Genomic DNA, 12,682 nt, shown 5'->3' with positions numbered 1-12,682 from the left:
GACTTAGTGGTCATGTCCGTTATTAATTTATTGTTTCTCGATCCCAAGCCCACCTTGCATTGCTTGCTCTGTGATCATGGTGTTGGACCCTCTAGACTCTTCTCCCTTGCTAGCAGTCACAGTGTAGAGGGCACAGGGCCCTGGGAGGACACTGTGGGATGAGGGGCTTCTCTTCTGGTTCTCCTATGACCTGGGAGGCTGAGGTCTGCAGTGTGCAGCACCCAGCAACACATGGTGCCCAGTAACATGTGCGCCTCTCCATGGGCAGTTCCCTGGAGCGTGGAAGGAGCTTTCCAGAGAGTTCCACCCACTCTCCACCTCAGTCAACTTCCCTGCCATCCAGTGGGCTTGTTCTCCCTCTAATGAGTCTATATCTCAGCCCTGGAAGGGGGCTTTCCCTGATTTAATTCTTCCTTGGGCACTCTGCTCCAACCCTGGAGATACTGACTGCTCCCTAAGTCTGCTCTCTCTGCCTGCATTCTTCAGAGTTTTCTTTCTCCCTAGTAAGTAATCCCCTTTCTAGGTCATAACTCTTTTTTTTTTTTTTTTTGAGGTAGATCAGCCCTGAGCTAACATCCATGCCAATCCTCCTCTTTTTTTGCTGAGGAAGACTGGCCCTGGAACCCTGGCCCCAGCAGCGGAACACGCGCACTTGACCACTACACTACGGGGCCAGCCCAAGGTCATAATTATTTATATTAAACTTTCCCTGTTCAAACTGCTGTGTGCTGTTGTCTCTTGATTTGACCCCAACTACCACATCAGTGTTAAACTTTTATAAAGGACAAACCACACGTGGCCATTTTCCATTGTCCTTTCTATTAGACCCTAGATTTACGAAAATATTATAGGAATAAACACACGCAAATTGAGTGAAAATCAATCAGATGTGGGGCGATTGTTCTAGCTGGTTTCCCCTTGAAGGAAAATGGAAGGAGGCATCTCAGAAACTCTGCCACACATCTAAGAGGAGGAATGAGAGCAAGGATGTGAAATATTTTTAAAACATCCAATATACTGAAGGTTCAAGAGCTTCTGAGTCCATAGCACTTACACTACTGTCTCCACTTCTTTAGACACAACTGATGTTACTATGTCAAATAGTTGGTGATTCACGTTATCTCACCTTTTGTAGCATCAGTTCTACTTCTGAAAAGGGAGCTTGGCTTTAAAAATATGAGAGTTCACTTTTCTTTTCCCCAGACGAGGAGGTGGAAGGAACTGGAAGTCAGCATTTATCATTAAAGAACGAGGAACCACTGGGGTTTATTTTAACCAGGAGAATGAAATGATCTGTATGTGTTTTTAAACAATGGTGATCTATTTTGTGAAGGATTTATTAGATGGAAATATTAGTAGTTTCTGAGAGAACACTTAGATCGGGCAAGAGAGACGGTATTCAGTTGTAACGGTGGGATGAAGAAAAGTACCAGAGAACAAAGATGTCAAAGAGGTGGAATCAACAGGATTCTCTGGAATCAACATGACTTTTTGATTGATTGAGCTTGTGGAGTGAGTGAAGAGAGATGGGGCATAAAACTCTCAGACTTACGGTCTTGAGCAACTGCATGAGAATTAGTGTGATTCGCAGAGAGAGGAGAAGTAAGACTTTTTGAGTCCATTTTGGGCACTATGAAATTTTGATTAAATTTTAGACAAGCAAGAAAAACTATCTCCTAAAGAGGTGGTTGTCATGTGGAACTCAGGATGGATGAATGGGCTGAAATATGACACTGAAGCAGCCAACGTATAAATGGTAATTGAAGTGGTGGGAATGAATAAGTGCACAGTGCTCCAGCCATATTGATGTTGCTACTGTTTCCTGACGTTCTATGCTTCTTCAGTCCTCTGTTCAACCATGCCTCTGCTTGGGATACTCATTACCTCCTCACATCATTGTAGAACAGCTCCTGACCCTTCAAGACTCAGCTCAAGTAACCCCTTTTCTAGGATCCACTCCTTGACAAATCCATCTAGATTTAACTCTTCTCGTATAGACTAGCATGAAGTGTAATTTTCTTTTATAGCACTTACTCTATTGCACACGACTTATATAAGGATGTGTATGTTTCTGCCAAGAATTCACGAACTCACAGAGGAGTTCTTACATCTTCATTCTGTCTAGGTCTCTGCTCTGGCACATAATAAGTGCTCAGTAAATTTTATTTAAAAATTAGCTGAGGGACTTCCAGTCCTGGGTGCGAAAAATTAGCTGGTATTAAACTTAGCCTCTGTTAAAACTATTGTCAAACTCAGACAAAATATATAAAACAACTGTTTTATCAGCATTGGACACCAACAGATGCAGGGTTGCAATCCTGCAGAGGATGCACCTGAGTGTAGGGAGACAGCCCTATATGGGTTTCTTGTACTTCTCCATATCTTATGAATAGAGGCAAGAGCTGCCATTTGTTCCAGACAATCATTTTAAAGATTTTTATGCGGCAGACAACCTTGGAAGTAATGTGTCCGACAGAGCAAAGGTTAGGCAGATTTGTAGCGACCATTACAAAAAAAATTTCAGGTTCCCGTAATAGTGACTGTTTCCTCAGCTGTGACTCAAAGCTAGCACGTAGGAAGGACCCACCTGGGTCTGTCTGGGTCGCCCCACGGGATTTGGAGACACAGGATCGTATATTTATTACTGCTACCCACGGAATTGGCATGGCCTTGGATAATTACCAGAAAAGGAAAACAGTGAAGTATTCTCAAATGTAATACAGACAGTGAGCTTAGTTATTTCACAGAATCTAATTCTTACAAAAATATTTTAGAAATAAAGAATAAAATAACTCTCATTTCATTAAAGTGACGTATGTGTAAAAATTAAAAAAAAAAAAGTGCCAGAAACTACTGTATGTGACCGTGCAGAACATGAAGTTTATTTGTATAAACCTACTGCAAAATAAGTAGTGACACCCCTTAGGTTTGGAATAATGATTATAATAGATAATATTTATGGGGCATTTATGATGCGTCATGAACTATTTAAGCTGCTTACACATATTAACCCATGATGGAGGATCCACAGCATGTAAACAAATCACTTCTCTCTTCTTTTTCTTGCAAAGCTAGAATCTAGTTACCTAATTAAAAATAAATGAAAAATTCTAGACCTGAAATGGAAGTCTGACTCACAATTCTGGCTTAGTGGTTTAAATGACATTGCATGGAAGTTATTGCCTTCAAAAGGGTATTTTGCTTTTCAAGCGGAGAATTTCCATTATTCATCAGTTGACCTTTTTATTTCTTTGTGCACTAATTAGCTGTACAATTTAATTATGCATAAAACTCTAATTGATGACATTAAGAGTGTCCAAATGGCTCTATCAATCAGCAGGAACAAATTGTGATTATTATGTGGTTTTGTTATGTTGTACACCAAATAAAGGAGCATATTACACATACTGTGTGCATTTTACTCCCAAAGACAATCAGAATCTCAGAATCATCAAATGAATTATAAAGTGAGATTTAGACCCGTGCTGGTCACTAAATCTTATTAACCTACTAATTAAACATATATTTACTTTATATAGTCTGCATTCAAGAATCTGTATCTCCAGATACCCTCACTGTGTTTTAGAAAACATTAAAAAACTTAGTAGACTTCTTTTGTTGATTTGATCAATATCCACAGCAAGGCCTCACCCTCAAATGGAAGTAAATTGGAGTTTTAGGAAACACACGAGCTCTTTATAGCCATCAGGCTATCATTGCATTCCTTCCTTATTGTTTTATTTTTAATTCATTTTTTATTTTCAGTAGAATTATACTTGCCCATAACTTAAAGAGTCAATGGCTTTTATGAGGTATAACAGCCCCCTGGCCTCCCTCTCACAGGCAACCACTTTCAATTCTTTTATTATTTTTTAAAATATTTTCCTCTGTAATTATAAGTATTATGTTTTATTGCTAAGTATTGATTTTCATTTTGTGACAGTATTTATTGTATTTTGTTTATGGAAGATGGCGATTTAGCTCGTCCCCCACAATACTTTCCATTTCTCCTTTTTCTCTTCCTGTTGTGACGTAATTTTGCTTAGACTATTACTAACTCTGCTGAGTTGTATTACGACAACGCAAACGTGACTCACAGCCGAACCACATATGACACAAGACTACTTTTCATTCCCTGAATAACCCTACTGCTTGTAAGATTCTAATTTCTTCCCCTCTCTGCCCTACGTATACGAAGTGTTTTATTTAAGTAGCACTATGAATTTTCTTTCAATTTAGTATTCTGTCAATTTCCTTTTGTATAATGAATATTATCCAGAGATATCTTAACTGTTCCAATTGGGGCTGGTATCCATCTAGCCTGTTTCACAGATGCTGTCCTGGATTTCTTCACCATCATCCTGAGGGCTACCTCATCTTTCTACATTTATCAGATTCACAGCTTTTCTCATTTCACATTATCTTCCTTTTTGGCTTATTCACTTGTTTTGGTAATGCGTACCTCCTGTACCATTCTGAGTATGAGCATTTGAGAGTTACATATTTGAGAACTTGTTGGCCCCAAATTGTCTTTAGTATATCATCATCCTTAATTGATAGCTTTGTGATCAATTCTAATTTAGAAATTTGTTTTTCTTTAAACTGTGAAAACGTTGTTCCATATTATTCCAGCTTTCAGTGATGTTATAAAGAATCTAATACTATGTATCAAATAAAGTTTCAAACCATCAAGATATAACAATTATAAACATAAACACACCAATCAAGACAACTTCAAAATACATGAATTAAAATTCTCAGAAATGAAGAGAGAAATGGACAATTTTACAATAATAGTTGGAAATCTCAGTACCTCATCTTCAATAATGGACAGAAGGATGAGACTGAAGACAAATAAGGAAACAGAAGAACAACACTGTACAACAACTAGATCTAAAAGACATGTACCAGGCACTGCACACAAAAACAGCAGAATACACCGTTTTTTAAGTGCACATGGAACATTCACCAGGATAGACCATTTCTTAGGCCACAAAAGAAGTCTCAATAAACTCTAAAAGATTGAAATCACCCCAAGTATCTTCTCCAACCTCAATACAACGGACTAGAAATTAACAATATATAACATCCTTCTTCATCTCATGAACATTTTTTCACTTAGAGTCTATTTTGTGTGATATTAGTAAAGCCATGTCTCTCTATTTTTCATTACTACTTGCATGATATATGTTTTTCCATCTTTTTATTTTTAAGCTATTTGTATCTTTGGATCTAAAGTGAGTCTCTTTTAGATAGCATATAACTATCATTTTTTTTTTATCCATTCTGCTAATCTCTGACTTTCAGTTGGGACATTTAATCTATATGAAACTTAATTTTTTAATTTTTAGGAAGATTGGCCCTGACCTAACATCTGTTACCAATCTTCCTCTTTTTCTTTTTTCTCTCCAAAGCCCCAGTACATAGTTGTATATCCTGGTTGTAGGTCCTTCTAGTTCTTCTACGTGGGACACCGCATCAGCCTGGCTTGATAAGCAGTGAGTAGGTCCACGCCCAGGATCTTAACTGGCAAACCCCGGCCACTGAAGCAGAACGTGCAAATTTAAGCACTATGCCACCAGGCCAGCCCCGTGAAAATTAATTTTATGTGTCAGTTTGGCTAGGCTATGGTACTCAGTGTTTGGTCAATACTAGACTAGATGTTGTTGTGAAGGTATTTTGTAGATGTGCCAAGATATGATTAATTTTTTAAAATTTTTATTTACCTTGTATGCATTTCATAGCACTACTTGAATGAGAAAATTTTACCTTTTTAATAATGACTTTTTTTCTTTACATTACCCTTATCTTATTCCTTATGTCTTACTGCACTGGCAAAAAATTGAAATACAATGTAAAATAGCAATTGTAGTATTGGTTATCATCATCTTATTCCTGATCAACATTCACCAATAATTATGATGATTGCTGGAATTTTCTTTTCATATATGCCCTTCATTAGATACCGTTAAGTCATACCATTAATAATTTTCCAACAAGTTTTTGTGTGTGTGTGTGTGTGTGTGTGTGTGAGGAAGATCAACCCTGAGTTAACATCTGTGCCAATCCTCCTCTTTTTGCTGAGAAAGACCAGCTCTGAGCTAACATCTATTAGCAATCCTCCTCCTTTTTTTTTTTTCCCCAAAGCCCCAGTAGATAGTTGTATGTCATAGTTGCACATCCTTCCAGTTGCTGTATGTGGGACGCGGCCTCAGCATGGCTGGAGAAGTGGTGTGTTGGTGCACGCCCGGGATCCGAACCCGGACTGCCAGTAGGAGAGCACAAGCACTTAACCGCTAAGCCACAGGGCCCGCCCCCAACAAGTTTTTTTTTAAAGGTAGAACTTTAATAGACTTTACTTTTTTAAAGCAGTTTTAGGTTTACAGCAAAATTTAGAGGAAGGTGCAGAGATTTCCCATACGCCCCCCGCCCCAACACATGCACAGTCTCCCCCACTATGGACAACCCCAACTAGAGTCGGACATTTGTTACAACTGATGAACCTACATTGACACACCATCATCACCCAAAGTCCACAGTTTATGTTAGGGTTCGCTCTGGGTGTTGTACATTCTACGGGTTTGGACAAATGTGTAACGACATTTGTCCATCATTATAGAATCACATAGAGTAGTTTGACTGCCCTAAAAATCCTCTGTGCTCCACCTATGCTTTTCTTTTTATTGACAAATATATGCTAAATTTTATTGACTATCTTGTGAATTTATTAAGATGCACAATGATTGTTCTCATTTAAAGTGTTAATATAATGAATTACATTAATTGTTTTTTTAACAATATATTAATCTCGTATTTATATGATAAACCCAATTTAGTCATGATTTATTATTACTTTTATCTTTTGTTGGGTTAATTTTCATAGTACATTGGTTGGGATTTTTATAGCTGTGTTCATGAATGAAAATAATCAATCATTTCTACTTTTATGTTCCTCTATTTTCAATTTGATATCAAGATTTTGCCAGCTTCCTTAAGTGAGCTGGCTTCCATTTCCTTTTTTTATTATCTGGTAGAGTTTATTAATATTCATATGGCCTGGTCCTTGAAAATGAGGTAGAATTCACATATAAAACCTTTGGGCTGGCGTTTTCTTTCTGAGATTGTTTTTAACTTCTGCTCTAATTTCTTTAAAGGTTTTAGAAATATTTATACATTCTATTTCTTCAGCACATTTTAGAAAATTACATTTTTCTAGACATTTATTTCCTCAGAATTTTCTATTCTATGTTATTCTTAATATCATTTGTCCCTCTCTTTCAGCTTATTGAAGATGCATTTATCTAAGAGATCATCTTAAAATTTTGGCTTTCTTGATCTTCTCTATTGTATATTTTCTATTTTGTTAATTCTGTGCTTATCTTCATTAGTTACTTCCTTATAATTTCTTTGTATTTATTATGCTGTTTTTTCCTTAAATTGTAAATTAGATCCTTATGTTATATAGCACATTTTCCTTCCAATACAAGTATTTAAAATTTATTGAATGTTTTCTAAGAACCATTTTAACCGTATCTCACATGTTTTGATGTTCTTTGCTTTTATTGTCATTCAGTTAGATATTTTCTTTGTGATTTTTTTCTTTGACAGTATGAGCTTTTTAGTAACATATCTATAACCTACAAATAATTTATTGAGTAGTGTGTGTGTGTGTGTGTTTTAATTCCCAAACACGTGGGAAACTTCTTTTATATCAATTTCTAGTTTAATTGCATTGTTGTCAGGGAACACTAATCATTTCCAATTGTTGAGGTTTGGTACACAGCTTTTTATTCCCCAAATATTCCATGTATGCTTGAATATAATGTATTTTCTATGGTTGTTGGTTTCTATGCTTCCTAGGGCTATCGGATCAATTGTTAATGAGTTGTTCAAATATGCTATTCATTACTAACCTTTTTTTTGCTTAATATGTGTGTAATGAGTGTATTTTAAAATAATTTCATATAAACATGTATTTGTTAAATCTTCTAATTCTGTTTTTCAGAAATCTATTTTTAGTATCTGATTATTAAATGCATATATACTTTGTATATTTTATCCTCAATAATTTAGAGTTTTATTTTTATATTGTAACATACCTTATATCAATAAAATTTGTACTTAAGAGTTTATTTTGTAGGTATTGTTGTAACCACACAAGTATTTGCTTGGTATAGATAAGCATCCCTTACTTAGGTGATTACTAAAGTAAAAGAGATAGAGAGAAAACTGCTAAACAACTTACAGGAAAAAAATATCAAGTTAAAAATCAACCCAACAGAAGGCAAGAATGAAAAAAAAGAAGATTGGGTGAGAGTCCACTTCTTGGTTCATAGGTGGTGCCTACTCCCAGTGTCCTCACATGGGGGAAGAGGCTGGGAGCTCTCTGCAGCTCTTTTATAAGGGCACACATCCCATTCATGGGGCACCTCCCTCATAACCTAATCACCTCCCAAAGGCCTCACTTCCTAACACCATCACATCGGGATTAGGTCTCAACACATGAATTTTGTGGAGATTGCAAATAGTCGGTCTACGGCACTTGGATTCTTTAATTGAAAATTGATCTTTTCATCAATTAAGAAAAATCTTCAATGATTACATTTAAAATTATTGCCTCGTTTCTGTTCAGTCTATCTCCTTTTGAAATTCCAATTGTATCTTTTTTAGACTTCATATTTTTACTTTTGTGCTTTTAACTTCTCTTTAAGTGTTAAAGCTTAAAGCTTTAAGCTTCTCTTTGCTCTATTGGAATGCATTTGAAATACTTTTTTAGCCTTGCCTTTTAGGTCAGTATTTTTTAAACCATTTCTAATCTGCTGTTCCAGCCATTTATTAAATATATTTTTAAGTATTATTTTATGTATTCAAATAAGTTCTGTTTGGTTATTTCTCAAATGTACTAGGTCAGTCTTTATTGATTTCTTTCCAGGCTTAATTCCTTGGTCTGATTCTGCTCCCTCTGTGTATGTGTTTAATTTCCTGCTGATTCTCAATCATGATGCCTTTTTATTTTAATATTTTGTGAGTTTGACTGCTTGCTCCTTATTTTCCTCAGACTTTAATCTATGAGAATACTTGGAGGCTTGGATTAAAGTTACGTTCCTCTAGATTGATCCTTTTATCACTATGTAATGTCCTTCTGTGTCTTTAGTAATTTTCTTTGCTCTGCAGTCTACTTTATCTGATATTAACACAGTCATTTCTTTTTTTAAATTGTTTGCCTGATATGTATTTTCCCTCCCTTTAACTTTCAACTCACCAACAGCATTGAATTTGAAGTGGGTTTCTTGTAAACTGTATGTAGTTAGATTCTTTTCAATCCACTTGCCAATCTCTGCTTTTTAACTGGTGTAGGTAGACCATTTACATTTAAGTTAGTCATTAACATGTTAGACATTGTCTTCCATTTTATTATTTGTTTATCTCTGTTTCCTCTGTTCCTTGTTTCTAGCTTTTCTTTCCTTGCCTTTCTGTGTGTTACTTGAAGATCTTTTAGGATTCCATCTTCGTTTATGTTTAGTGCTCTTGAGTGTGTCTCTTGGTATAGTTTTTAGGATGGTTGCTTTGCATGTCATAATATACATATGTTTCTTACCACAGTCTGCCAATACTGATATTTTAGTACTTTGTGTAATGTGTGGAAGCTTATTTCCATTTAAATCCCTTTATCTTTTCTAATTTTAAACAGCACTGTCTTGTGTCTGAGATGATATTATATATATATTTTGTTTTAATCATCATATATGACTACAAGACTCATTAGGAGAAAATAGTCTACTGTAGGTACTCATATATCTGGTCTTTATGTTGTTCATTCTTCTTTCTAGATGCTCCAAGATTTCTTCTCTTATCATTTCTTTTCTGTTTAAGAACTTACATTAGTCATTCTCTATGGGTATGTCTGTTAGCAACATATTTTTTACTTTTCCTTTGTCTAACAATGTCTTCATTTTCACTTCATTCCTAAAGGAAAGTTTTGCAAGATCTAGAATTTCAGCTGGAGTTTTTTGTGGCAGGAACCTCTTGCTGGTGTCTCCCAACCATCCACTATCTCTCAGTGGTGGTATATCCTTCCTGTTGTTGATGTTCATGTTATAATATCTTGCACCAATCACATAATAAACAAAAACCACTTACCTCTGAGTAAATGATCTTTACGATGAGATGAGAAAGACCTAGCCACACAGAATGTGAAAAAAAGGGTATGTAGATTACTCAGAAAAATGTTATCTGTGATATATTTGTTAGAAAAATAAAATTATTGACTTTTAAAAATATGGAAAATTAGACTAAGTAAATGCTTATGGTAACACACAACTATTTACTACACTTTATTAGCACCATGTTTTAACATATTTCTGTACACTGCTAAACTTCAGAAATATAAACACTTTGAGAATTAAATAACCCAGATTTTGATAGTCATTTTCCTTTTAAATTTGATCTACAGTAAAAATAAATTATTATAGCTAAAAATGTAAAGATTAAATTATTTTAAGTTCTACGTTTTTATATAACTAGTCTAAAGTTATAATCTTCCTTTTAAAATATTACATATATGCGTGTATGTGTATTTATATGTGTGACTGTGTATATATACATGTGTGTGTATATATATATATCTTGAGGCATTCATTGTGCTCCAAGAAGTTGAAATTCCTACTTCCAAATAGTATAAGCGTTTTCTTTATGGGGTGAGGAAAAAAAGTCCACTATAGCGATTATAGTAGATTATGTGTCTTCAATGTCCTTGTGGAAATAACTTCAAGGGGTAAATACCAAGGAAAAAGCAGTTAAAAACTCACAATAGAATGTTGCAGAAAAATTAACCAATGGAAATGAACAAATGAATAGTTTTGGAAATGTCTAATTAGGCAAATACCTAAAATATGAACCAGTTATAGTCCAGAACATGCTTAATTGTCTATTTCAGTTTAAGACCAATTAGCTATGGATAATTTAACAATAGTTGTTACCATACGTAAAATTTCAAATTAGATGTACAAGATATACTATCATTTCATTGTGTCTGTGATTTTTCCTTGATTTAATGTTGATGTAAAAGAAATAATATAGCTCAATTTTCTAAATACAGCTTTGACATTTTCTGATTTCAATCAATTATTTAAGTCTATTTGTTATGCCTGCTAAATCTGGTGAAAATGGAAATCTTTCTACAGTAAATGCCATGGCACATGGCACTCTATTAACTATATATGTGGATATTTTACATCTTCCCTATGAATATTTAATATTTAAACTCCATGTTATACAGCTTTTCTGTAGAGGAAAGTCATTTATACATGCAAATCACTCCTCTTTCGTTCTGTATCCACAAGGGAAGCAAGGAGATGAATTATAGTTAGTACATTTAACTTTAACTTAACTAGAATTGATTGACATCTATGGTCTTTCTCATGCGATAGATCTCAAAACTTTTATAATAGAATAAAATATTATCAATATTCATTAGTACCACTTTATTTTGAAAAAACATTAGTGAACAAAAATATCATATCTAAAAGGGCAATGGTATGCCATTAACCCAGTAATAGTCAAATATTTATAGCAGCAAAAATCTTTAAATACAGTTAAATCTTACAAACATGATAATCTCTCTATGCATGTGTCTTCCTCTACTGCATCTCCAGCTTTTAAATCATTTTTGTGTTTCCTTGACCAACAATGAGAGTAGCCACTAAAACACGTGTGTGTGTGTGTGTGTGTGTGTGTGTGTGAAAGTATTTTAAATACTGCCTTTCTCCTGGTTGAGAAAGAATGGACACAATCTCCTAAAGACAACGTGAGGGTATCTAGAGTGAAAATGCACTGCATACTACTAGGAGAAATATCATTCTTCAGAATGGATTTTGTTGGTTATCTGTGGCAAAATGAAGCATCTTGAGTTTTATTGTTACTTAATTAATGGCCAAGTTCAGTGGGCATCTGTTCCGACTCTTCCGAAACACTTTGCACCTTCCTGTCCTCCTCCGTTTCACTGAGAAAATCCACTCTCCCTTGCCTGCTGTGGGTCTTGTGGTCTCTGTCTCATTGCTTGCAGAGGTAAAGCTGTATCCTAAATCAAGCCAAACAGGACTCATCTTTTGCCATTTTTATAGTAGAACTTGGAGTAAAGACAAATTGTGGTGGTATCCTCCTTTGGATCACAAGTAACAAGGCTGTGAGGCCAGTCCTTTCCACTTGGAAAAGTTGGAGTCCATTAATGCAACACACAGCAGAAGGGAAAGAAGAGAGAAAGACATGAAGACAGAGTCCAGATGTCCCTGAGTCAAATCAGTCCTTAGGAATGATGTATTCTTTCCTTTGTATGCTACATTCCTTTTTTGTTTTTGTTTGTGTCTTTAGTTCAAGTTTATTCGAGGTGGGCTTCTGATGTATGTACCCAGAACAGGAACCAGGAATTCCATAATTCCTATGAGGGGAAAGATTGAACTAGAACTAGTAGAATTGGATGCCCACCTTCTTCCTTACTTATTCTCTACTTAAAGTCTACAAAATTTATAGAAAAAGACAAAGATGTTTATATGGCTGAAGCTCAGGGTGCCTTTCCTCTCTGCATGACAGAGGAAAGACTTAAGGAGTAAAACCACTTTGTATCAAAGACAATGAAGGTTTCTTGAGGGAAAGGATGAGGTGATGGGAATATAAAACTTTATCT

The sequence above is a fragment of the Diceros bicornis genome, chromosome 29, assembly GCF_020826845.1.
Source record: "Diceros bicornis minor isolate mBicDic1 chromosome 29, mDicBic1.mat.cur, whole genome shotgun sequence".
Lineage (NCBI taxonomy): Eukaryota > Metazoa > Chordata > Mammalia > Perissodactyla > Rhinocerotidae > Diceros > Diceros bicornis.
This window is presented reverse-complemented; position numbering follows the sequence as displayed.